This window comes from Mercurialis annua, linkage group LG2 (assembly GCF_937616625.2).
Source record: "Mercurialis annua linkage group LG2, ddMerAnnu1.2, whole genome shotgun sequence".
Taxonomy (NCBI): Eukaryota; Viridiplantae; Streptophyta; class Magnoliopsida; order Malpighiales; family Euphorbiaceae; genus Mercurialis; species Mercurialis annua.
In genome coordinates this window covers 20,902,650-20,928,135 of record NC_065571.1, presented here as the reverse complement: position 1 = coordinate 20,928,135, position 25,486 = coordinate 20,902,650, and positions in this window count along the sequence as shown.

Below are 25,486 nucleotides of genomic sequence, written 5' to 3'. Positions count from 1 at the left end.
TCAATAACTTCAATTTCAAGTAACCTAAGTTACAACCCAAAAATCTAACCATTTTAAGTTTATTAATGTTCAGGGACTAAACTGTACTTTAGCCAATTAGGGGCTAAACTGTACTTTAGCCAACTAGGGACTAAACTGTACTTTGCCAATTTAATATTCGAAATCAATTTAATTGCCCTTGTTTATAATTAAGACAAAATATAACGTTACTGATCAAAAACTTAATTAAATAAGTTATAAAAACGTTCAGGGACTAAATTGTAATTTAGCCATTTTGATATTCGAAAGCTAATATAATTACCCGAGTAATTATATTAAACTAAATTTATAAAAATGATTATCGTTTTCAATATTATAATCATAACGAAGACCAAATATTAACAAAACAAAAGACCAAACTAACTTAAAGTATTTAATTGATTTAAGCAATACATTTTGGTGACCAAACACGGCAATTGACCATCTTCCTCCTTTAAACATCCAATTCCCCGCCATGCCCAAACCAATTGCAGAAACCATCAACAACACTAACATGGATATCAAGCTTCTTAATTCAAACCATAAGGAATAATCAATCATCAACCTAACAATAATCAAACTCAAAACATCACATCGATACCAACTTTCACCTCGGAGTATAAGAACGACGAACAACGTCCGGACCAAAGAGACGACCATTAAACCGAGTCTAATCCAAAACAATTAATCATACTAAGGTTTATCAATCATGAATGAATTAGAAACATAGCCAAGGAACAAGAAAAAGGTCGACAATAGCTAAATCAATCCAAGAACAGTTCATATAAACTCTAAAACGGTAAACTGTGCGGCGATTAAAACGAGATCGATAGCGTACCGTTCAACAAAAACGAGATAGGGAAACGAAGTGAATTGAGTCCACAACGTCTGAGATCGAACGGAATCAATTTCGATCTAGAAATGAGCAAGAACGATCAAAAATACGGAATTGTCGTTTAAGCCAAAACTGAAATTGTTAGAACCACTTACCGATGCTTTTGCTAAAACTTTGAGAGCGATTTGATCAGCGAAAACGGAAAGGAATGGTGGCTACGGTTTCTTTGTATAATGGAGAATAAATTAGGGTGAAAAGTTACGTATTTAAGTAGGTCGAAATAGGTTAGAACAAAGGACGAAAGTGCCCTCTTGCCTTGACAAGGCTGTTCTCGAACGAGAACAGCCATTTGAGGCTTGTTTCCGTACGAGAACCCTGGTCTCGTACGAGACCAGGCATTTTTCAATGAAGTCTCGTACGAGATTGTTTAACAATCAGGTCTCTTTTGAGACCTAATTGTAAGGGAGTGGTTCAACCCTTCGGTTGAACCACAAACCGAACCACTAACTCCGAATATATCTCAAAACAACTGGAAAGACGTCGGAAATTATCAAAAAAAAAACAAATTAAATTTTACGGGATATTACAAAAAGTTTTGATTAAATCACTAAAAAGGTTAAACGATAAGATTTGTTTTATAATGTTTTAAATGTTTGGTTTAAATCGCTAAAAAGGAAAAACGTTAGGATTTGTTTCGTTACGTTTTAAACATTTGGCTTCAATCACTAAAAAGGCGAAACGTTAGGATTTGTTTCATAACGTTTTAAACGTTTGGATTGGTTTCGTAACGTTTTTAATGTTTGGCTTAAATCGCTATAAAGGTGAAACGTTTAGATTTGTTTCGTAACGTTTGTAAATGTTTGGCTTAAATCGCTAAAAAGGGGAAACGTTTGGATTTTTCTTCGTTACGTTTTAAACATATGTATTGGATTCGTACTGTTTTAAATGTTTGGCTTAAATCGTTAAAAAGGTGAAACGTTTAGATTGGTTAAGTAACATATTAAATGTTTTGCTTAAATCGCTAAAAAGGTGAAACATTTGGATTTGTCTCGTAACATTTGTAATTGTTTGGCTTAAATTGCTAAAAAGGTGAAATGTTTGGATTTGTTTCGTAACGTTTGTTAACGTTTGGCTTAAATGGCTAAAAAGGTAAAACGTTAACATTTGTTATGTAACGTTTTAAATGTTTGGATTGATTTCATAACGTTTTAAACGTTTGGCTTAAATCGCTAAAAAGGTTAAACGTTTTGATTTGTGTCACATTTGTAAACATTTGGCTTAAATCGCTAAAAAGGTTAAACATTTTGATTTGTGTCACAATTGTAAACGTTTGGCTTAAATCGCATAAAATGTGAAACGTTTGGATTTTTTCGTAACGTTTGTAAATATTTGCCTTCAATAGCTAAAAACGTGAAATGTTAGGATTTGTTTCATAACGTTTTAAACGTTTGGATTTGTTTCGTAAAATTTTAAACGTTTCGCTTAAACCGCTAAAAGGTGAATTATTAGGATTTGATTATATCGCTAAAAAGGTGAAACGTTAGAATTTGATTCGTTTTAAATGTTTGGATTTCTTTCGTAACATTTTAAACGTTTCGCATAAATCGCTAAAAAGCAAAACATTGGAATATGGTTTGTAACATTTTAAACATTTTGGCTTAAATCTCTAAAAAGATGAAACGTTAGGATTTGTTTAGTAATGTTTTAAACGTTTGGATTTGTTTCGTACCATTTTAAATGTTTCGCTTAAATCGCTAAAAGGGTAAAAGGTTTGGATTTGTTTTGTAACAAATCGCTAAAAAGGTGAAACATTAGGATTTGTTTCGTAACGTTTTAAACATTTTGCTTAAATCGCTAAAATGGTGAACCGTTAGGATTTGTTTAGTAACGTTTTAAACTTTTGTCTTAAATCGCTAAAAATGTAAAATGTTAGAATTTGTTTCGTAACGTTTTAAACTTTTGGCTTAAATCGCTAAAAATGTGAAACGTTTGTATTTGTTTCGTAGCGTTTGTAAACATTTGGCTTAAATCGCTAAAAAGTAGAAACGTTTGGATTTGTTTCGTAACGTTTTAAACGTTTGGCTTAAACCGCTAAAAAGGTGAAACGTTTGGATTTGTTTCTTAACATTTTTGTAACACCCCGTATTTTTCCGGCTTGTTCCGATGAGTTTTCGATGTGTTTTGGGTTGATATTTGGTGGTTTGGTTCCTTGGAACTTTGGTTTGCACAATAGTTATTTTGAGTTTCAATCTTGTTTTGAGTGTGGTTCGGGTCGTGTGGATCGACCTTGGGCTTATGGGCCATAAAAATCATTCTTTTTGGAAGCAGAGGGTGTATCACGGGCGTGACAGGATCATCACGGTCGTGATGCACCATCTGGGGTGCGATTTACTCATCTTGGGCGCGATTCACTCATCTCGGGCGTGATACACCCATCTCGGGCGCGACGAAACACTGTTGAAACCGTCATTTACTATATATACTCCCTTATCTCGACCTAAAATTATTTCCTTACATTTTTAAAACCCTAGAAAGGGTGAGACCTCTGTCAATATTATTCCTACACTCATCCCACTCATATTTTGATCCTTGGTGAGTATTTTGATCGTTGTTCTTATGGTTTAATCATTCGTTTATCGATTTATTCAAATCTAGATTCAATCGCTCTTTGGTTATCAATTTTTGTAGGCTTAATTGATATATTTTCTGGGTATTTCATTTCCTCTGAGTTCAAGTGGTATATGCTCCTCTACTATGAGTTTTGGGTAGAGATTTATGTGTTGTTGTGATGGATTTATATTTTGGGTGTTGTGGCAATTATTTTCTGTTTTACTATAATTAATTCTGGAAATATATATATTAGGGTTGAGTTATTGTAATTATAATTGGTTATACTTTGGGTGTTTGGATTTGTTGGTTAGATTTAAGAGTGGTATTGATTCGTGTTATGATTTGAGTGTAGAAATCACTATTTTAAGGTCGTTTGTGAATTGATTCTTTTAGTGATTGATTCGAATGATTGAATCTTAATTATTTAAGTTGTTTTGAGTTTATACATCTATATCTAATGATATCAAGAGCGTTTTATTTAAAGTGAGAATTTGAATTGAATTGGCTTTTGAAATTTCTAAGATTTGCGAAAATGACGAATTTAAGGAAATTGAACGTAACGATTGAAAAATGGTTTTCAAATACTATCCTACTGATCTAATATTGTCTATATGATGTTTTGATATTTTTATATTAGTAATAACATACTTTGGTGTATCGATTGTTGGTTTTGAATCAATTGACTAGTTTAGGCAATTTTCGGAAAAATTACCAAATTTGGTTATTTTGGTGCTTTGGCTTAATTTTGATTTTAATAAAATTGTTAATGGCTGAAAATACGTTTTATAAACTATTTCGGACATTTATAAAATATTAGTTTACCTTAGGTTTTTTTGAAAATCAAAGGTTGTGATAGTATATAAGTGGTGGATTTTACAAGGATTTTATGGCTATTTGAGTTGGTATTTCAGATCTGAATTTAAGTATTTCAAAGTGTTCGATATCAAGTTATTTACACTTAAGGTATTTTATTTGAGAAGTATGAACTCCGGGTGAAATTGTCAAGTGTTGACAATTTATTTGTTATTATTATTTGTGGTATTGGCTTGGTTGTGTTAATCTTATAGTGAGTTCTTTATTTTCAAAACGTTGGTTTTGTTTAAACGATTTAACTTTGGATTTTACTCTGGTTGGGTCGGGTTAGACATGGGTCACCTGACATGTTGTGTTGAGCACATAATGGATATATGGCAAACAGACTACTCTGGGAATTCATTGGAGTTAAAAAAGGTTTATTTAAATTAAATATTACTCTATATTGTTTTAAACGAGAACTAATCTAAGCTAAACTAATTATTGTGTTGGTTGGATATGTATGTACTTTGGCTTTGGAATTACTTGTGTTTCAGATGTTGTTGTTTGGTTGTGTTGAGATGCTAGTCCTATGTGGTGTCTATTATTCTTAGAGTTAGGGGCTGAATGAATTTTAACTTATACCTTGTTTTAGACCCGCCGACTGCTCGTGTTTCGGAGTCTACGCAGGGTTAGCTGTTTGCCAAGATTTCACGTGGATAAGCAAGCAATGAGTTTGTAGTGTTATTTACCGCTTTATTAAGTACCGCATTTATTTTAGTATATAAACTGTTTTCGAACTTTTTTAAGCGATTATGGATCTGGATTGGAACGAGCTACTCGATAGGCTTGTATCAGGTTGTGTGCACCGGTAAGTACTCTGGGATTGGCAGACTAATGTCTTGCTTACGCTGGTATATGACGAGGATTTGTTCCCGTCCACTCTGGGTTCAGTATGATACGTCATACTTACGCTGGTATCATTTCAATAATGTTATTTCCATAATCTTACGTATATTAGCATAAAAGGGTTTGTTTTAAGGGTTTTAAACTTAATAAATGTAAATAGCATTATGAACTCACCTCAGTATATCTGACCTCGTTGTTTTCCCAATTTTTCCAGGCTTATGATTTGAGAGCGTTGGTCGATCTCCGAATTCTTGCTTTCCCTTGGAGGTTCTTTGTTTTAAATAAAACTAGTCAACTGTTTTATACTCTTAGATGCAATAGATTTAGTTAGTCTTTATTGATATTTTATACTTTGGTTTGTCGGAGTAGTCCACTATGTTATATTGATTTTTGCATGTTATACTTTGGAATCGATTTATTATTTATATAAGGCATATTTTTTGGAGTCGCGGGTTTGAACCGAGCATTTTATTATATAATTGTTTATATAAATTGCTAGACTTAGATTGGAGTCTCGGTTTCCCCCGAGCAGTGTTTTTTTGCAGGTTTATATGTCTGAATGTTTATTCGCGAGGCTTGCTACAGGTTTTGGTACAACCATATATATACCCTAGCGCCAATCGCGATCCATGAAATTGAATCGTGACATATTTGGTATCAGAGCTTTGGTTTCAAACCAAGGCCATTTTCGCATGTTATGTGTTTATTGTTTTAAGGCATGCTAAGTTGTTTTTGTGTCATAGGATCTACTGCGGAATTAGGATTCATGTCTTGTCTTTTAAAACGTCATCATTTGTTTTCAAAACTTTCTACCTTCATCTATAGGAATGTTGAGTGTCGGTCTTATGATCGGGTGATTTGTTGGCTGTTGTGCCATATATGAGATATACTTTGAGTGATTTTTGTTGGCTATTGTACCTTATATGGTGTTTACTTTGGGTGACATTTTGGTTGGCTGTTGTACCTTATATGGTATTTACTTCAGGTGATGCTTTGTTGGCTGTTGTGCCTTATATGATGTTTACCTTAGGTGATTAGCTGTTGGCTTTTACGCTTTAGATGATTTTGATTATAATTGGATTTCTTTCACCTTGTTGGTGAGTACAGTTTGATTTTGGTTGTGTTTGTTGGGTGCTAAATAGGTTGGCACGTACTATGATACGTTAGGCGTTGGCCTTATGTGGGTTTTAAAGGATTTTTATGTTAAATCTTTAAGCATGTTTTGTAGCTTTATGTTATTTGACCGCACGTTGATTTTATAGATTTATTAAGGAAATTGTTTAAATTTGGTTTGTATTTTTACACGAGAGATGGATGAGCGTTCTGGTCATATTACATTAAAAATGTGAATTTTTGGTTATTTTGCAAGTAAAACAAATTTCTCGTATTTCAGAATCTTACGTTTGACTTGGTATTGACCAATGATTATTTCCAAAATAATATTATTTATGAGATGATTCACCGTTTTGAGAATTTAACATTGTTGTTATTTTTACTATGTTGTGGTATGTCGACACTTGAACAGTCGTTGGTTATATGTTTTGTATTTTATTATTGGCTGGATTAGGTGTATACAGAATGGTTTGTTGTAATTTATGTTTTTCTCAATTGAGTGATTGAGTTGATTTTTGATACTTGAGTTGCGTTGAGCTCTTATTTTGAAAGGATTGAGATTTTTAATTAAAAGAATTTTTTCGGATTTATAAATATTTTGAATACATTATATAAATAGTGGTTGTGGGTTTGACTTGGGTCACCCAAATTTGGGAGTTGAGCTTGGTAGTTGCAATGACTTGGCTAACTCGATGGTTGTTTTGGATTGAGATACTTTGGAAAATTTTAAAGAAATTTATTTATAAAGGAGGTTTTCCGGAAAATGAAAGTTTTTAAACTCGTGAGCCTCAACTAGAATTTGTAAACTTTTATGATTGACTTATATTTCAGAATAAGTTTCGATGCGTATTTTGATCGATGACTTACTATTTGTTGATTTCGTTACAATAATTTGGAGGGTATTGTAGCATATTTTGATTTTATCATTTGAGACACCTTAGGGTTTAATGTGGATAATGGCATGTTTTTATGACTTTTGGTTTTTAAAAATCGTAAATTTGTGGTATTGTTGCGTTTGTATACCTGTATTTTGGTTTGTTAATTTTTGTTGTCTCGTCGTGAGGTAAATTATTTCATGTGGTTCTATTTGTCTTAACCTAAAAAGTTTGATTTTGATTTGTGAGTTGAACCTTCGTTTAGACCCTATATTGCTTTAGTTTTGGTTTTGAGTTACTCTGGGTTTGGTGTATTGTTTTGTGGATTGAAATCTTTGGATTTTGATATCGAGGGAGATGAGGGAAGTATTTCCTTGGAAGGGTTGATGGTTTCTGATTATCCTACAAGGGATATTGGAAATTTTGACCCGAGAATATAGATCAGTGTATTAATACAGTCGTGTTTTTTTCATTAAGATTGAATAATGCGATGTGAAAACTGCCGGTAAGTTTTGTTGGAACGTATTTGATGTTTTCTTGGGTATAAGATTAAGTTTGGTTGAAGTTAGTTTGATACTTTTTATACGGAAGAGTTTTTAACAAAGTTATCGTGTTGGGTTGTTATGATAGTATCGCACGTTGGTGGATTGCAAGTATGGAGTTTGGGATATATTTTGAGGCTACCGAGTGCACATCTCACAGAGTGTAACGTCTAGCAAATTGTTTTATTTAGAGATTGATTTCAAATGTTTATTTGCTAAAGTATTTGAAATTATTTTTATCACGTAATTGTGCCCAGACATATCATGAACATGCATTATGAATATTACGAATAGGCAATCGCATCGAGCATTGAGTCTGTTCACTAAATAAAAGAGAAATTAAAAATTGATACATGGATAATAGTACATGCATCACGTGCATAGAAATAATTAGAGTTGGATGCAACTCTTTGTGGATGAGAGATGTCATCACCCTGGCGCACAATTATGTAAAATGGATTTTATCAATAAAGTGTTTTTGAGGAGAATATTTTGAAATGAATTTGCTAGTCACTTTGGGATAAATGTATAAAGTTGTTAGATTTCAAATGATTTTGAAACTGTTACCTAAAGGTAGGTAGACAAATACTCTCATATCATAGTGGTGAATTAAGGACGATTGCGTTGCAATGATCAGTTTTAGGTTATTTGAATAACTATAATTGTAGGAATTAATATTGGATATAAGGTTGCACTCGAGTTTTTGTTGCTATAGGTGTGATAGGATTTTTGAGGTCGGATTGAAAGACTTATGTGTTAGTTTCCGACTTATGATTGGAGGTTGTTGGTTTAAGGGGTTTGGTTATGCTCTACGTGTGTGTATACGCCGTGATTTTTAAAAGAAGTTTGGTTTTACATATTCGATTTTGTTTGAATATTTTGGTATACTCGTATAATATATTGTGTGAACAAGAGTTTTTCTTTTCAAATATTTTCCATTTTGTTAAAAGGAAATTTGAATTGAAGGAAATAATAATTTTGTCAGTTTAACAATTTTATAAATTTGCAAACTTATTTAAAAGTAAGGTGTAACTGCGAATTCAAAATACGAATGTTTTCAAAATTTTAATGTGTTTACAAAATTGGAGGTTTTCCAACGGTAAAAGCATTTTGGTTTTTGTATGTAAAGAGAGGTATAAGATGTTAACGTCTTTAAAAGAGAAGTGGAAAATATTAATGTAGGGTTTCATGTTTCAAATATCTTGTTTTCTTGTAAGTTTGACTTGAGCATAACAAATGACCCGGTTAATGGTGGATTCGATCTAGGTGATCTTTTGGTTGTAAGGTTATAATTATTTTGGTGGAATAATTTTTGAAATTTGAGTTTGTTGAGAAATATGAGTTGTTGATTTAAGGAGCGCGATGAATAGATTTCAACAATAAGGGTTGTTTAATTGATACTTTTGATTTATGATTTTATGGTGAAAATTTAGATATCGTTTAATAGGTTGTTGAACCTTCTTGTGTGTGCGACGTGATATTTATTTTGTGTAATATAAGTGGGATGTGGTCGATGTTAGTTACCGTAGGTAGTTTCGGGCTTTATACTTTCAAAGGATTGGAAGAGTCTTTCTGGATGATTTTGATGTTTAACAATTTGGAACTTTTGTTATTATGAGTTAAATTGGTGTACTCTTGGAATGTTGTTTTGTGATCTCGTGATTCTTTATTCGTTAAGGTTGTTGGTCTTGTGGAGAGTCATATCTGGTTGATACATTAGGCGAGATCATTCATTTTCTATGCGGGTTATTTAAGTTATGGGTATAGAATATTGGTGTTGAGTTGATATGTAAGTGGAAAGGAATGCAGGATTTCCATCGGTGTTATTTTCATGTATCCGCTTTGTATTGATGAGATTTTCGTATTGTTTGATTTACGATTTAAACTTCGGTCTGTTCCTTTGCCTTGTTTTGACCTTCTCGTTTTGATGCTGATAGATGTATTGTTTGGTAAGGATTGGAGTCTTTTACTTGGGTGACCTAAGGATTTCTGTGGAGTTTTAGGGGGAAGACTTTATACTCCTTCGATTTTTACCTAAGGTGAGTGTTATAGTTTTGGTGATCATTTAAGGTTGTTGATTTGCAAAAGTGGTGGTTTGTGATTGCGTTCGCAAATATAACTGTTGAGATTGTGGGTACACCTGTGCGTAGTTCGGTTAATACGGAAATTCTAATATTTCGGGTTTCGCTTTGTCACTCTGTCGAGGAGTGCACTAAAGAGAAGAAGTTTGTTATGCGTAAACGTTATCCTTCCCTTTTTCCTTGAGGTACGTTGGGTTTATTGCTTATACGTTTGCGTGTTGGTTGTTTTGTGCGCTCTATGTATAGTTTTGTGATCGTTGTGTTTGGTGTTTTAAAATCGAGGACAATTTTGTTTTTAAGTTGGGGAGAATGTAACACCCCGTATTTTTCCGGCTTGTTCCGATGTGTTTCGGGTTGATATTTGGTGGTTTGGTTCCTTGGAACTTTGGTTTGGTTTTCACAATAGTTATTTTGATGTTCAATCTTGTTTTGAGTGTGGTTCGGGCCGTGTGGATCGACCTTGGGCTTATGGGCCATAAAAATCATTATTTTTAGAAGCAGAGGGTGTATCACGGGCGTGACAGGATCATCACGGTCGTGATACACCATCTGGGGCGCGATTTACTCATCTTGGCCGCGATTCACTCATCTCGGGCGTGATGCACCCATGTCGGGTGTGACGGAACACTGTTAAAACCGTCATTTACTATAAATACTCCCTTATCTCGATCTAAAATTATTTCCAAACATTTTTAAAATCCTAGAATGGCTGGGACCTCTGTCAATATCATTCCTACACTCATCACACTCATATTTTGATCCTTTGTGAGTATTTTGATCGTTGTTCTTATGGTTTAATCATTGGTTTATTGATTCATTCAAATCTAGATTGAATAGCTCTTTGGTTATCAATTTTTGTAGGCTTGATTGATATATTTTCTAGGTATTTCATTTCCTTTGAGTTCAAGAGGTATGTGCTCCTCTACTTTGAGTTTTGGGTAGAGATTTATGTGTTGTTGCGATGGATTTATATTTTGGGTGTTGTGGCAATTATTTTCTGTTTTGCTATAATTAATTCTGGAAATATAAGTTTTAGGGCTGATTTATTGTAATTAAGATTGGTTATACTTTGGGTGTTTGGATTTGTTGGTTAGATTTAAGAGTGGTATTGATTCGTGTTATGATTTGAGCGTAGAAATCACTATATTAAGGTCGTTTGTGAATTGATTCTTTTAGCGATTGATTCGAAAGATTTAATCTGAATTATTTAAGTTGTTATGAGTTTATACATCTATATCTACTTATTTCAAGAGCTTTTGCTTCAATGTGAGAATTTGAATTGAATTGGCTTTTGAAATCTCTACGATTTACGAAATTGACGAATTTAAGGAAATTGAACACAACAATTGAAAAATGGTTTTCGAATACTATACCTACTGATCTAATATTTTCTATATGATGTTTTGATGTTTTTAAATCAGTAGTAACATACGTTGGTGCATCGATTGTTGGTTTTGAATCAATTAACTAGTTTAGGCAATTTTCGGAAAAATTACCAAATTTGGTTATTTGGGTGCTTTGGCTTAATTTTGGTTTTGATAAAATTCTTAATGGCTGAAAATACGTTTTATAAACTATTTTGGACATTTATAAAATATTAGTTTACCTTGGGTTGTTTTGAAAATCAAAGGTTGTTATGGTATATAAGTGTGGTGAATTTTATAAGGATTTTATGGCTATTTGAGTTGATATTTCATATCTGAGTTTAAGTATTTCAAAGTGTTTGATATCAAGTTATTTATTATGCCTTGGTTGTGGGGAGAATGTAATAACCCGTAAAAAAAAAATTTAATTTAAATTGCGAGTTTCAGAAATATTTTGAATCGTTTACGTATTTGTAATTGTTGGGCGTTCGATTTTAAAAATAAAATAATAAAAACTAAAATTTGGTCTGGAGTCGTAGTTCAACAAAAATTTGGTTGAACCACTGTTTCGGGTCTCGTTAAAACGAGACCCTTTTGAAGTTTGATGTTGGTCTCGTTTGAGACCAACAAGTTACGAACGAGAATCTTCAAATTTTTGAAGAGTCTCGTTCGAAACTTCAAGTCTCGAACGAGACCTTCAAATTTTTGAAGATTTTCGTTCGAGACCAACATTAACCATGCCGTTCCCCTATTTTCTAGCAGCAATTACACTTTATTTCCGTACCTATTTAAATCGTTTTTTAAACCCTAATTTATTACCACACTTCATACAAAACCCTAGCCTCTTTCCCTACTCAATTTCGCTGAGAATCCTTCCCGCAATCATCAATCAAACTTGGGTGTTCATCGTTAAGATTTTGAACATATATTTCATTTTTCGTTTAAAATCGACCTCTCCGTATTTTGATCCGTACGTAATCATTTCAAATCCAAATTCAGTTTCGTTTCCTTCCAGTGATAGAAGACTCACGTATCTACAAATCTCAATTTTCTTTTTGTAAAACGGTACGTTATATTTCTCGTATTAGCTGCCGCCGTTTCACCGTTTTCTGGATATATTCTATTTTGGTTCTAAATCGACCTCTCTGAATTTCAACCTGTTTCGCAGCCGTTTGGAGATCAAAATCAGTTTCGTTCATTCCCCGTGAAAGTAGACTCACGCCTCTACGTTTATACACTTTTCATTCATCAAACGGTACGTAAACGAACCCGTATCAATCGCCGCCGTCTTGCCATTTTGTTTTGTCTTAAACTGTGATTGAGTAACTTGTTTCTGCCGAATTCTAATTCCTATTTAACTGTGATTTTGCTACTCAATTAATAATTGTCTATTGATTCATAGTATTTTGTCTAGTCTCAAGTTGTGGGTTCTTTAAGATTGATTGTTGATTCTTGAATTCTAAGTTATGATATCATCAAACGTTTTACGTATTTTTGATATTGAAATCGAATACAATATTTCCGTGTTTTTTTTTTTCAATTTGATTAATTGATTGAATGCTTAAGATTAGGATAATGGTTAGTAAGGGAAAGTTGAAATAGATTGACATGGTTTTGATAACTTGAAAGCTTGAAATCGTTTTTGTTGTTTCTGCAACATATGAAAATGGTCATGTGTATGTGATAATTGAAGAAGATAAGCTTGTGTCAAATTGTGATTGGTTGATTTGAATTTGTTTTGGCTAAATGGTGACTTTAGTCACTGAATTCTTGTGTCTTAAATATATTGATTTCTAAACTTAGTTTAATAACTATTCTATATTGATTTTAAGTATTAAATTACAAAATTGATTTCGACTTATTAATTAAAAATTTAAATAATATTACTATTTATAAATTGAAATTACTTTGGGCATTAATATTTTAAGTCTAAATTAAATATTAATTTTATTATAGTTTATATGTGATTTTATATATTGACTATATCAAATAAGTATTGGGGATTTTATTTAATTTGAAAGTTTGTCAAATTAATTATATTATTTTTAAGGCATAAAAATAATATTTGAATATTTAAAAATTAAATTAATAATTATTATTAATTATTATTTAATCGATAATTTAAGATTATTGATTTAGAATGTCTTTGGGATTAAAGTTATATTTTAGCTTTATTTTATTATTTAATTATTTGAGATATTTGCCGGTAATATTTAATTACTTGGATTTCAAGCTATTGAGTTCTATTTTGATATTAATTAATATTTTATTTGATATTATAATTATAAACTGTGGTTTATAATTCTGGAATATCAGTTGGGTCGGTTTGGACTTGGGTCACCGGCATGTGGGTTTACCTTGGTAGTTTTGAAAAACTCGGCTAACCCACTATTTGAGGAATTGATTTTATTTATCATTTAAATATTATTTTAATAATATTTTCGGATTGGATTTAAGTGCGAACTCAATAATCTTGAATTAATTACGGCATTATAATTTAATTGAGAATTGTGTTTCTCTGTGATTTATCTTGTTATTAATTGTGCTAGTCCTACATGGTGTCTAGTATCTTAGAGTTAGGGGTCGTTCGGATATTAACCTATTTATTATTTTAGACCCGTCGACTGCTCGTGCTTCGGAGTCTACGCAGGGTTAGCTGTTTGCCAAAATCACGTGGATAAGCAAGCTGTGAGTTTGTAGTGCTATTTACCGCTTTATTAAGTACCGCGTCATATTTTAGTATTATAAATGCTTTTAATTGTTTTAAGCGATTATGGATCTGGATTGAAACGAGCTACTCGATAGGCTTGTATCGAGACTGTGTTGTAATACCCCAAAATAATTAATTAGCTAATTGGACCACGTGTCCAGTTTTGAGTCGCAGAGGTGACGATATTGGAAAGTTTTCCGATAAATAAGTTTTAGCAGGTCGGTTTTAGAAAGGATTATTACGAAGAAAATTTATATTATGTTTCAATTATAAAGTTAGAATTGGAATTAAATGGGAAAATGGCGAGAAAAGTCCAAAATAAGAGATAGGGACCAAACTGGTAATTTAGCCACTTTGTGTCGAAAATAGAAATATTGGATTTTGACGGAAAAGTGTTACATCGAGTTTTGTATTATTTATCGGATATAAATAATACGTATAAGTCGTAATAAAAGAGTTTAACGATTTAGCTATGGACTAAATCGTACAAAAGAAAAGTTTGAAAAATAAATGGTAACAAGGAAAGAAAGAAAGGATCAAAATGGGAACTTTACCAAAATATATATATATTTCTTCATTTGAATGAAGGAAGCAGAGAGAATTCTAGAGAGAGCAAGAGAAATCGCCGATTACATCGTTTCGCCGCCATTTCTCCGTTCGACGTCCGATTCGAGCGATTCAAGCGGCAATCTCTTCAGAATCTTATCCTCTATCGATCCTAAGCTTCGTTTCGAGGTAAAATTCTTGAAATTTGGTGCTAAACTCGATAATAGAAGGCTGTTTTAAGTTTTATAGCGTATCGGTTTGAATTCGACGTTTTTAAGGTTATTATGGTGTTTTTGAAGAAACCGAGATATGGGTATTGATTAGGGAAGTCTTTAGCACGTCGGGATTGTAGCGAAACCCCGGAAAACTTGATTTCCGGGGCTGTGCACGTGGTGCACGACCGTGTACTGCGAGTGCACGAACGTGTACTTAAAGTACACGAACGTGCACCTGGTAAGGTACACGAACGTGTACCTGAAGTGCACGAACGTGCACTCTTCATGGTACACGAACGTGTACTAGAGGTACACGAACGTGTACCCTTGAGGTACACGAACGTGTACTTGAGTACACGAACGTGTACCTACCGAAGGGCACGCCCGTGCACCCTGACTCACCTCCACGCGTATGCAAGCTGTAATTGATCTAGGTGTGTGACGTTTTGAGTAATTTGACTCTAAAGGACGGGTTTCGGACTTTGAGAATCATTAATCTCGAGATTAGCTCGACGTTTTAGATAAATTATAATAATAGAGAACGTCAAGGACGTTAAGCGATTCTCAATTATGATATATGGTATTTGCTAAGTCATCTCTACGACTAGAGATATCGAATACGTAAATAAGTATAAAACGAAACTAAATCATAAAACTTAAAAGTATTATACGTATAAGAATATGAGAATCACGTCTAACTATTAACGATTTATCAGACGTGTCAGCGAGTAGTGGAGTCAATAGAGGCGGACTAGCGAGAGCGTATTATCAGATCGATCATATCATTTCTTGGATTGCGGTCACTGTGAGTTGTACTTTTACTTTCATGTATTAAAACTATTTGATAAATAAATATTGTTCTCATGCATCGCATTATATATAATTGTTTGAAGTGTTATATGTTTATTTAATTTCTATATATGAGAACTAGTATGCGATCCGAAGAAACTAGCCACCTATTGGGTGTCAATTGGCTGTGTGATCACCAGTATCGAGTCAGTCTAGTATGTTTGCATTGAGAAATGACTTGACACAGCTGGGAGCTGTTGATGAATATGAAATTTACGATTGGGTATATGATTTCGACACGAGAGTGAACTCAGCTACGGTGTAGCCTGGAAGTCCCCGTATCTAGTGGCTGGGCCACCAGCGAGTTGGACTCGCAATTGATATTTACGATTGGGTTGAATGATATATGATTATTCGAGAGATGTGTCGCATGCTAGATATTAGTTTCACACGGATCAAATACATGTTTATATCTTTTATATTAATATTTTCTTGACATGCGATGCTGTATTTTTATATTAATACTGTTAGTAAATGTCAACTCACTCAGTATTTCCCCAAATACTGACCCCTCACCTTTGATGTCTTTCAGGTGCTTAGCTTGTGGACTTAGCTAGAGACCAATTTTGAAGTCCAGAAGTCAGCTGTATATATTAGTTTCTGACTTCTGTGAGTGCTGCAGTAGTGGTCCTGTGTCAACAGAATAGTAGCCTAGTCAGCAGTTTATTTTGATTGTATATATCAACTGCTGTCATTGTTTATATGCTTTTTGATAGGCTACGTACGTTGTATATAATCCACGGCCCCAGATGCCAGTGAGATGTTTTAAATACTAACTGATGTATTTAGTACCGCGAGGCCAGTTCGTACAGGGTACGGTAACTAGAGCCCGCGAGGTTTCGAAACAGTTAGTGTATATATTTGGTTATATGTTGTATTTTTGCTTCCGTTGTTTGATATTGTTTGTTTACATTATATTTGCGAAAAATTAATAGTGGTTTTAGGCTTGCTACGGGTTCCGGAGCTACCACTCCCGTTCCCTAGCGCCGGTTGCGGCTCAATAGTTTTGGGTCGTGACAATGTTGGTATCAGAGCAGTTTGGTCTAGTTACCACTGCAAGTTTGTTTCAATGCTTGTTTGAGAGCAGTTTGGTTCAGATACCACTGCTAGAGTTGTCAGATTGCTTGTTTGACTGGGAGTATTTGTCAGTAAGTATACCTAGGAACTACTGCAGCAAGAGTCAGACCGTGGTTGTCTATAATTGTGTTATGTGTGCATTAGTAGTACGTGGCATTATGCGCGCAAACCAAGACTATTAAGTTAGTAAGTGAATAGTATCTGTTTATACAGACGACTAAGGCAATCAAGTATGTGTTGCTTGTGCTAAGATATAGAAGGTGGTTACATGTTTGCAAATTATGATCTATTGAGAGGGTTAAGTATTTGTTACTTACGCTAAGAGATAGAAATTGGTTATATATTTACAAATTTCGAACAATTGAGGTAAGTAAGTGTTTATTACTTGCGTTGAGGTTATTAAATGGATATTTGTTACGAATTACGTGCGACAGGATTAAATGCTAATGGTTTACAACATTTATAAGCTGATTTTGGAATTGCGTGTAAAATGGGCTCAGATGGTCGCTTACGTTCGAAATTGTTTCTTTTCAGCATGTCTGGGCAAAACGGAGCTCAGTCGCATGCTGAGGAAGAACGGGAGGAAGCGCCTCCTATATTTCAAAACGGATTTCATAATGAAGTGGGCGAACCATCTGGGGTCCATCGGAATGGATTCCACGCAAATCATGGAGCATCGCCAGAAATATATCAAAATGGTTTTATGTCTGTGTCAGAGATAGGTAGTTCTTCTGGAAACAGAGTTAGAGAACATTGGCCGGAGATTGAATACAGTGAAGAAGAGGAAGAGGAACCGGAAGAATATCCGGCAGAGGATCCTGAAGAAGATCCTGAAGAAGACCCTGAGGAGGATCCTGAGGAGGATCCAGAAGAAGAATTAGAAGAAGAAGCAGAAGAGGAAAATCCTCAGGAAGAAGAGTACGAAGAAGAAGAAGAGTTAGATGAATTAGATGTCGAGGAATACAGAGGTGACTATTTCTGGTCAAGTGTGCGGAGATACCGCAATTTGAGGGAAGATGCGGACATAGCTAATGGTCAGGCGCAAATATCCCTAAATCAGGTTAGAAGGCAGATGCGTTCTTTTTCTAGAGGGATGTTAACTGTAGGAGCGTATTCTACTGACTTTCTGCGGATGGCTGAAGGAGTCCCTAATCTGAACGAAAGCAATAGGACCATTAATCGTAGATATGTCAGGGGCTTAGGACCTCAGTTTGATGAGCTGTATGAGCACGTAGACGAACATTTCAGCACGCTTACTACAATGGCCCGTAGGATTGAAACAGAGCATGAATGGTCGGGTGATCCGATACGACCTTATTACTTTAGACGTGAGTACCACCCAGATTACGTCAGCACGTCCTCCAGAACTACAACCAACCCCTATTTCGTACAAAGAGGTGGACGAAACTCGGGTAGAACAGTTAGGGGCCGGCATACAGGCATAGTTATTAGGGAACCTAACGTTCCGCGTCAGGCACCTCCAGGTATTAGCAATTTATATGCTTTAAGTATTGTGTTTATGTGTTTGCATTATTGTGTTTATATAATTGCTGCATTACATGATAGAATGTCAGTAATAGGTTATGCCTATAAGATAAAGCCTCGAAAAGCGAGAACCTATAGGAAACGTTGCAGTTAAACACACGCCTAATAAAAGAACATATAAACATAACACACAAAAACAATAATACAATAAACATCACAACACATAATTATCGCAAACGTAATTCTTATTTTACGTTTTAGAATTTAAAGAAAGAAATGGATTGCTTACAGGAAATCGATGTGAAACATCAGTATCTGCGTCTGTATATGACGTAGAATAGAATATTGCAGAAGTGGATATGGCGGTTACAGTAATAGAGAATTTTGAATTTAATTGAGTTATCGGAGATATGGAGAAAGAAGTGATGTGACAGACGAACAGTCTGTAAGTGATAGAGAATGACAGCAATAAAAAATTTGACAGCAGTACAAAAATCTGAAATATACTCAATAAGTATAAAGAAAGCCGTTAATAGTCGCAGAGCGTATAGTCCAGAGTAAGACTTACGATTTTATGAAGATTTTGAAAGTTTTTATGATTTTTTAAGGTACAATTGTGCTCAGGCATCGCATGTGACATTGCATAACCATGATAGAAATGCATAAAAGAATGATTTTCAAAATTTTAGACCATGCATCATATCTTTGTAAGGGAAAAAGAAACTGCAATTTTGAGCAACTCCTTGGTGATGAGAGATGTCATCACTCTAAGCAGCAATTGTACTAACGATTTTAAATGATTTATGAAAAGTGGTTTAGAAAGAGCTGCGCAGCCAAAAGAAGTTTTAAAATCGTGTTGTTCAGTAAGTAAACTCGGATGTAAAGCCCTGCGACAAATAATCAAAGATTCTTAACAAATAAGAAAAAAAAATTGGGAAAGAAACTCCAATAAAAGAATAGAGCCATGTTAATAACTATTGCCACAAGGCTAATAGAGCTAAAGAAGAATGTGAATAAAGGATTATCGCCGGAAAGCATACGCAGATAAGCTGCGATGCACTGGCAATATTTAAGGATACATCAATTATCTTTATACAAGAGTAAAGGGTGGAACGACAGGGAGTCATGTAAGGCGGGAGAAACGTAACATATACATAAGGATGATGTATGATTACTCTTATGATTAAGATAAACGAAGTAGCGATTGAAAGTTGTAATTGAAGAGGAGAAATTAAAAGTATGAAGGGCAAAAGAGATGGTAATACGAGTGATGAATATCAAGTGATATTTAAAGGAGATATAACGTTATCAATATCAGTGTTTAAGGATACAGAAGTAGAAAGAGAAAGGATACGAAATGACGAAGCATACGATTTTGCAAGATATGAAAGTTTAAATTAGATAGATCAAGAGAGATAGTAGTGCTATATGACTGATATTAAGTAAAGTAACTAATATCAGTATCAAGAATTATAAGTCGCGTTAATAATAAGGACAAAGGTACACGTATAGGCATACGTGTCAGTAAATGTAAGAATGGGGGATGATATGAAGAAAAGTGTAGGGTAAAATTCAAATACCCTCGAAAATTAGTAAGGTGATTAAAGAAGTGAAAGTTCTAGATATACGCCATAAGGATTGTTAGAATAGAACAGCAGCAATAGAACTGCTATAAACGAAGGAAAAACGTAACGAATATAACAAGAAAAAGACAAGATAAGAGTCGATACTAGTACAAAGAGATCAAGATATTTAAAGACAATTAGAATCAAGATATAAAAGCTAAGGAAGCATAAAGTGTATAGGATGACAGTAAATTGAAACTATTCCCTGACTTTGGGGATTGTAAAGTAAATGGAGTATAAATACTAGAAACAATCGGAAAACCCTTCAAAGAAAGACGAGAGATAGAATAAGAAAGAAGTTAAATGAAGGTTAGCTAACGAGAAGGATTCTCGAAACAGTTAGACTTAAAAGAAATATGCGAGATTCTTATGAAGTTATTATAAACAAGGAATTATGACATAAAGGAGAGACATTTTTACTGACAAGTCAATTAATGACTCGAGGGGATCTTTAAGGACTAATCAGAGAAAGTCAAAAAGATGAAAATATGGATAGTATCGGTCAACGAAGACGATCGTATAAGCTATATGATTAAAGTCAACACAAAGAAAAGTACATATAGCAATGGGGAATGTACGAAGGATCACGACCAATAGAATAACATAAAGTTCACAATAGCTTAAACAAAGCAAGGAAAAGTTGAAAGAAGCAAATGAAGTATCAATCTCAACTACGTTGAGAAATAGCAAGGATTAAAAGCCATAGATTGTGCTTATAAGAGAAAATACTCATAGAAGTATAAATGAAGTAAGTACGTCATTAAAGAGGTAGCCGACACGTCGTGATCATCCACGCATAAAGAAAACTAGTAGCAACCTATGGCTACTAAGAATAAAATGATGAAACAAGGAAACATTAGATTAAAATTAACGACAGCTAGGTGGCAATGATGTAAGGACTATGACATCAAGAATACGTCCAAGAACCATTCTATCTCGGAAAAGATAACAGATGAGACGAAGGTACCAGTAAGAGGATTCTCAACGATGTAACAACAAGCAACTATTAAGAGTTGAAAAGACAATCGATTAGCAACAAGTATGAAGTTATAACTGGGCATGGAAACTAAGAATTAAGTAAAAAGGAAAAGCTGTGATCAAAACGTATTAATGGACATCAAGGAAACTGCAAGGATAAGTTAAGATCCCAACAAGATTTATGAAAATTCGAGGACGAATTTTTATAAGGGGGGAAGAATGTAATACCCCAAAATAATTAATTAGCTAATTGGACCACGTGTCCAGTTTTGAGTCGCAGAGGTGACAATATTGGAAAGTTTTCCGATAAATAAGTTTTAGCAGGTCGGTTTTAGAAAGGATTATTACGAAGAAAATTTATATTATGTTTCAATTATAAAGTTAGAATTGGAATTTAATGGGAAAATGGCGAGAAAAGTCCAAAATAAGAGATAGGGACCAAACTGGTAATTTAGCCACTTTGTGTCGAAAATAGAAATATTGGATTTTGACGGAAAAGTGTTACATCGAGTTTTGTATTATTTATCGGATATAAATAATACGTATAAGTCGTAATAAAAGAGTTTAACGATTTAGCTATGGACTAAATCGTACAAAAGAAAAGTTTGAAAAATAAATGGTAACAAGGAAAGAAAGAAAGGATCAAAATGGGAATTTTACCAAAATATATATATTTCTTCATTTGAATGAAGGAAGCAGAGAGAATTCTAGAGAGAGCGAGAGAAATCGCCGATTACGTCGTTTCGCCGCCGTTTCTCCGTTCGACGTCCGATTCGAGCGATTCAAGCGGCAATCTCTTCAGAATCTTATCCTCTATCGATCCTAAGCTTCGTTTCGAGGTAAAATTCTTGAAATTTGGTGCTAAACTCGATAATAGAAGGCTGTTTTAAGTTTTATAGCGTATCGGTTTGAATTCGACGTTTTATGGTTATTATGGTGTTTTTGAAGAAACCGAGATATGGGTATTGATTAGGGAAGTGTTTAGCACGTCGGGATTGTAGCGAAACCCCGGAAAACTTGATTTCCGGGGCTGTGCATGTGGTGCACGACCGTGTACCGCGAGTGCACGAACGTGTACTTAAAGTACACGAACGTGCACCTGGTAAGGTACACGAACGTGTACCTGAAGTGCACGAACGTGCACTCTTCATGGTACACGAACGTGTACTAGAGGTACACGAACGTGTACCCTTGAGGTACACGAACGTGTACTTTAGTACACGAACGTGTACCTACCGAAGGGCACGCCCGTGCACCCTGACTCACCTCCACGCGTATGCAAGCTGTAATTGATCTAGGTGTGTGACGTTTTGAGTAATTTGACTCTAAAGGACGGGTTTCGGACTTTGAGAATCATTAATCTCGAGATTAGCTCGACGTTTTAGATAAATTATAATAATAGAGAACGTCAAGGACGTTAAGCGATTCTCAATTATGATATATGGTATTTGCTAAGTCATCTCTACGACTAGAGATATCGAATACGTAAATAAGTATAAAACGAAACTAAATCATAAAACTTAAAAGTATTATACGTATAAGAATATGAGAATCACGTCTAACTATTAACGATTTATCAGACGTGTCAGCGAGTAGTGGAGTCAATAGAGGCGGACTAGCGAGAGCGTATTATCAGATCGATCATATCATTTCTTGGATTGCGGTCACTGTGAGTTGTACTTTTACTTTCATGTATTAAAACTATTTGATATATAAATACTGTTCTCATGCATCGCATTATATATAATTGTTTGAAGTGTTATATGTTTATTTAATTTCTATATATGAGAACTAGTATGCGATCCGAAGAAACTAGCCACCTATTGGGTGTCAATTGGCTGTGTGATCACCAGTATCGAGTCAGTCTAGTACGTTTGCATTGAGAAATGACTTGACACAGCTGGGAGCTGTTGATGAATATGAAATTTACGATTGGGTATATGATTTCGACACGAGAGTGAACTCGGCTACGGTGTAGCCTGGAAGTCCCCGTATCTAGTGGCTGGGCCACCAGCGAGTTGGACTCGCAATTGATATTTACGATTGGGTTGAATGATATATGATTATTCGAGAGATGTGTCGCATGCTAGGATATTAGTTTCACACGGATCAAATACATGTTTATATCTTTTATATTAATATTTTCTTGACATGCGATGCTGTATTTTTATATTAATACTGTTAGTAAATGTCAACTCACTCAGTATTTCCCCAAATACTGACCCCTCACCTTTGATGTATTTCAGGTGCTTAGCTTGTGGACTTAGCTAGAGACCAATTTTGAAGTCCAGAAGTCAGCTGTATATATTAGTTTCTGACTTCTGTGAGTGCTGCAGTAGTGGTCCTATGTCAACAGAATAGTAGCCTAGTCAGCAGTTTATTTTGATTGTATATATCAACTGCTGTCATTGTTTATATGCTTTTTGATAGGCTACGTACGTTGTATATAATCCACGGCCCCAGATGCCAGTGAGATGTTTGAAATACTAACTGATGTATTTAGTACCGCGAGGCCAGTTCGTACAGGGTACGGTAACTAGAGCCCGCGAGGTTTCGAAACAGTTAGTGTATATATTTGGTTATATGTTATATATATATGTATTTTTGCTTCCGTTGTTTGATATTGTTTGTTTACATTATATTTGCGAAAAATTAATAGTGGTTTTAGGCTTGCTACGGGTTCCGGAGCTACCACTCCCGTTCCCTAGCGCCGGTTGCGGCTCAATAGTTTTGGGTCGTGACATGTGTGCACTAGTATATATACTCTGGGATCGGCAGACTATGGTCTTGCTTACGCTGGTAATTTGACGAGGATTTGTTCCTGTCCACTCTGGGTTTATTTTTTTGTATGCTATGTCATACTTACGCTGGGATCTTTTCAATACTGTTTTCCATAATCATACTATATTAGTATAAACTGTTTTGATTTAAGGGTTTTAAACTTAATAAATATAAATAGTATTGCGAACTCATCTCAGTATATCTGACCCCGTTGTTTTCCCAAATTTTCCAGGTTTATGATTTGAAAGCTGGTCCACTCCGATTCTTTTGATTCATCGGAAATTTTTATGTTATTTAAACTAGTTACTGTTTTCGAACTCTTAGACCGCATTAGAACTAGTTATTATATATTACATTTGATATTACACTTTGGGATTATCGATTTGATCGATTAATATTATTGGCATGTTTACTCTGGATTATTTATTATTATATGTAAGGCATGCTGTTCAACATTTCAGATATTTAAGTTATTTATATTAGAACGGTAATATAAATTGCTAGATTTAGGTTGGAGTCTCGGTTGTCCCGAGCAGTTTTCTGCAGGTTTAAATGTTTAATTGTTTTCCGCAAGGCTTGCTACGGGTTTTAGTACGACCATACCCATACCCTAGCGCCGGTCACGATTCATGAAATTGGGTCGTGACAAAGTTGGTATTAGAGCTTTAGTTTCGAACTAAGGCCAAAGTTTTGCATGTTATGTGTTTATCGCTTTAAGGCATGTTAAGTGTTGTCGTTGTGTCGTAGGATCTACTGCGGAATTAGGTTCATGTCGTGTCTTTGAAACGTCATCTTTTGATTTTAAAACTTTCTGCCTACACCGATAGGATTGCGTCGAGTCATTATTTATGCTTTGATTTGATGCTTTTTTTTTATTATATTGATGTTATTTCACTTGGGTGATTAAATTGCTTTTGATTTATCGGGAAATCTTATGTCGGTAATTTTCTTTATGTCATACTTGGATATGATGATAATTGCCTTATCTTGATGATTTTGCTTTTCACTTGGGTGATATATTTTGGCTATTATGCCTTTAATGATACTGTTGACGTTAAATTATTTGTGAGTATTTCTGGCTTTGTCCGTGAGCTTTGATTTCAAAAAATTAATATTTTGTCAGTCTTTGACATTGTTTTGGGTTTAATTGATTTTTGACCAAAAAATCTTTTTCACGTTTTCTGAATTACGTTGTTGGCCACATATTGGTTTTAAATTACCTTAAGGAGATTAATTTTGCCTAACTGGTGTTTTGATGCAAAAAGTCAAAAGGGTAGTATAGAAACGACACCCTAAAATATTATTTTCAGTATCTTGCAGATAAAAAAATGAAACTCATATATTTCAAAAAAATTATATTTGACTAAGGATTGGAAAAAGGTTTGTTCTTTGAAATAAAATGAATTTTTCAAATTAAAAAAAAAATTGTTACGTCTAACTTGGTGTTTTCAAGATAATTGTTTTGTAATAATTTTTTTTAATGCGATACCATATTAATGATTTAATATTACTTTGGTAATTTTTACCATATTTTGGTTGTCAACACTTTGGTGTATTTGGTATTTATGCTCAAATTACTAGTTTTTGACTGAAACTTGTGATTCTGAAAAGGTTGTTAAAGAAGTATTGTTTTGTCACTTGAGTGATGTGTTGATGTTGTTATTTGGGAGACGTCGAACTTCCTATTTTTGAAAGGATTGGAATTTGTTTAAAATACATTTTTCGGGATTTTAAAATATTTTGTATACGTTTTACAAATGGCAATTGCGGGTTCGACTTGGGTCACCCAAATTGGGAGTTGAGCTTGGAAGTGGTAATCAATCGGCTAACTCGGCGATTTTAATTTGAGGCGTTTGGGAACAATTATATCTAATGTTTTATAAAATAGGTTTTCCGGAAAATGAATTTTGACACTGTGGAGCTCGACATAAACTTGAAACCTATTTTGTAAATACTATCTTTCGAAATTGGTTTTATTGCTTACTTTTGATCAGTATCACAATTCGTTTATTCTGAATTGACGTTTTGAACATATTATTACACGATTTGATGTTTTAATCGTTGTTGGGCTTTTTAAGATT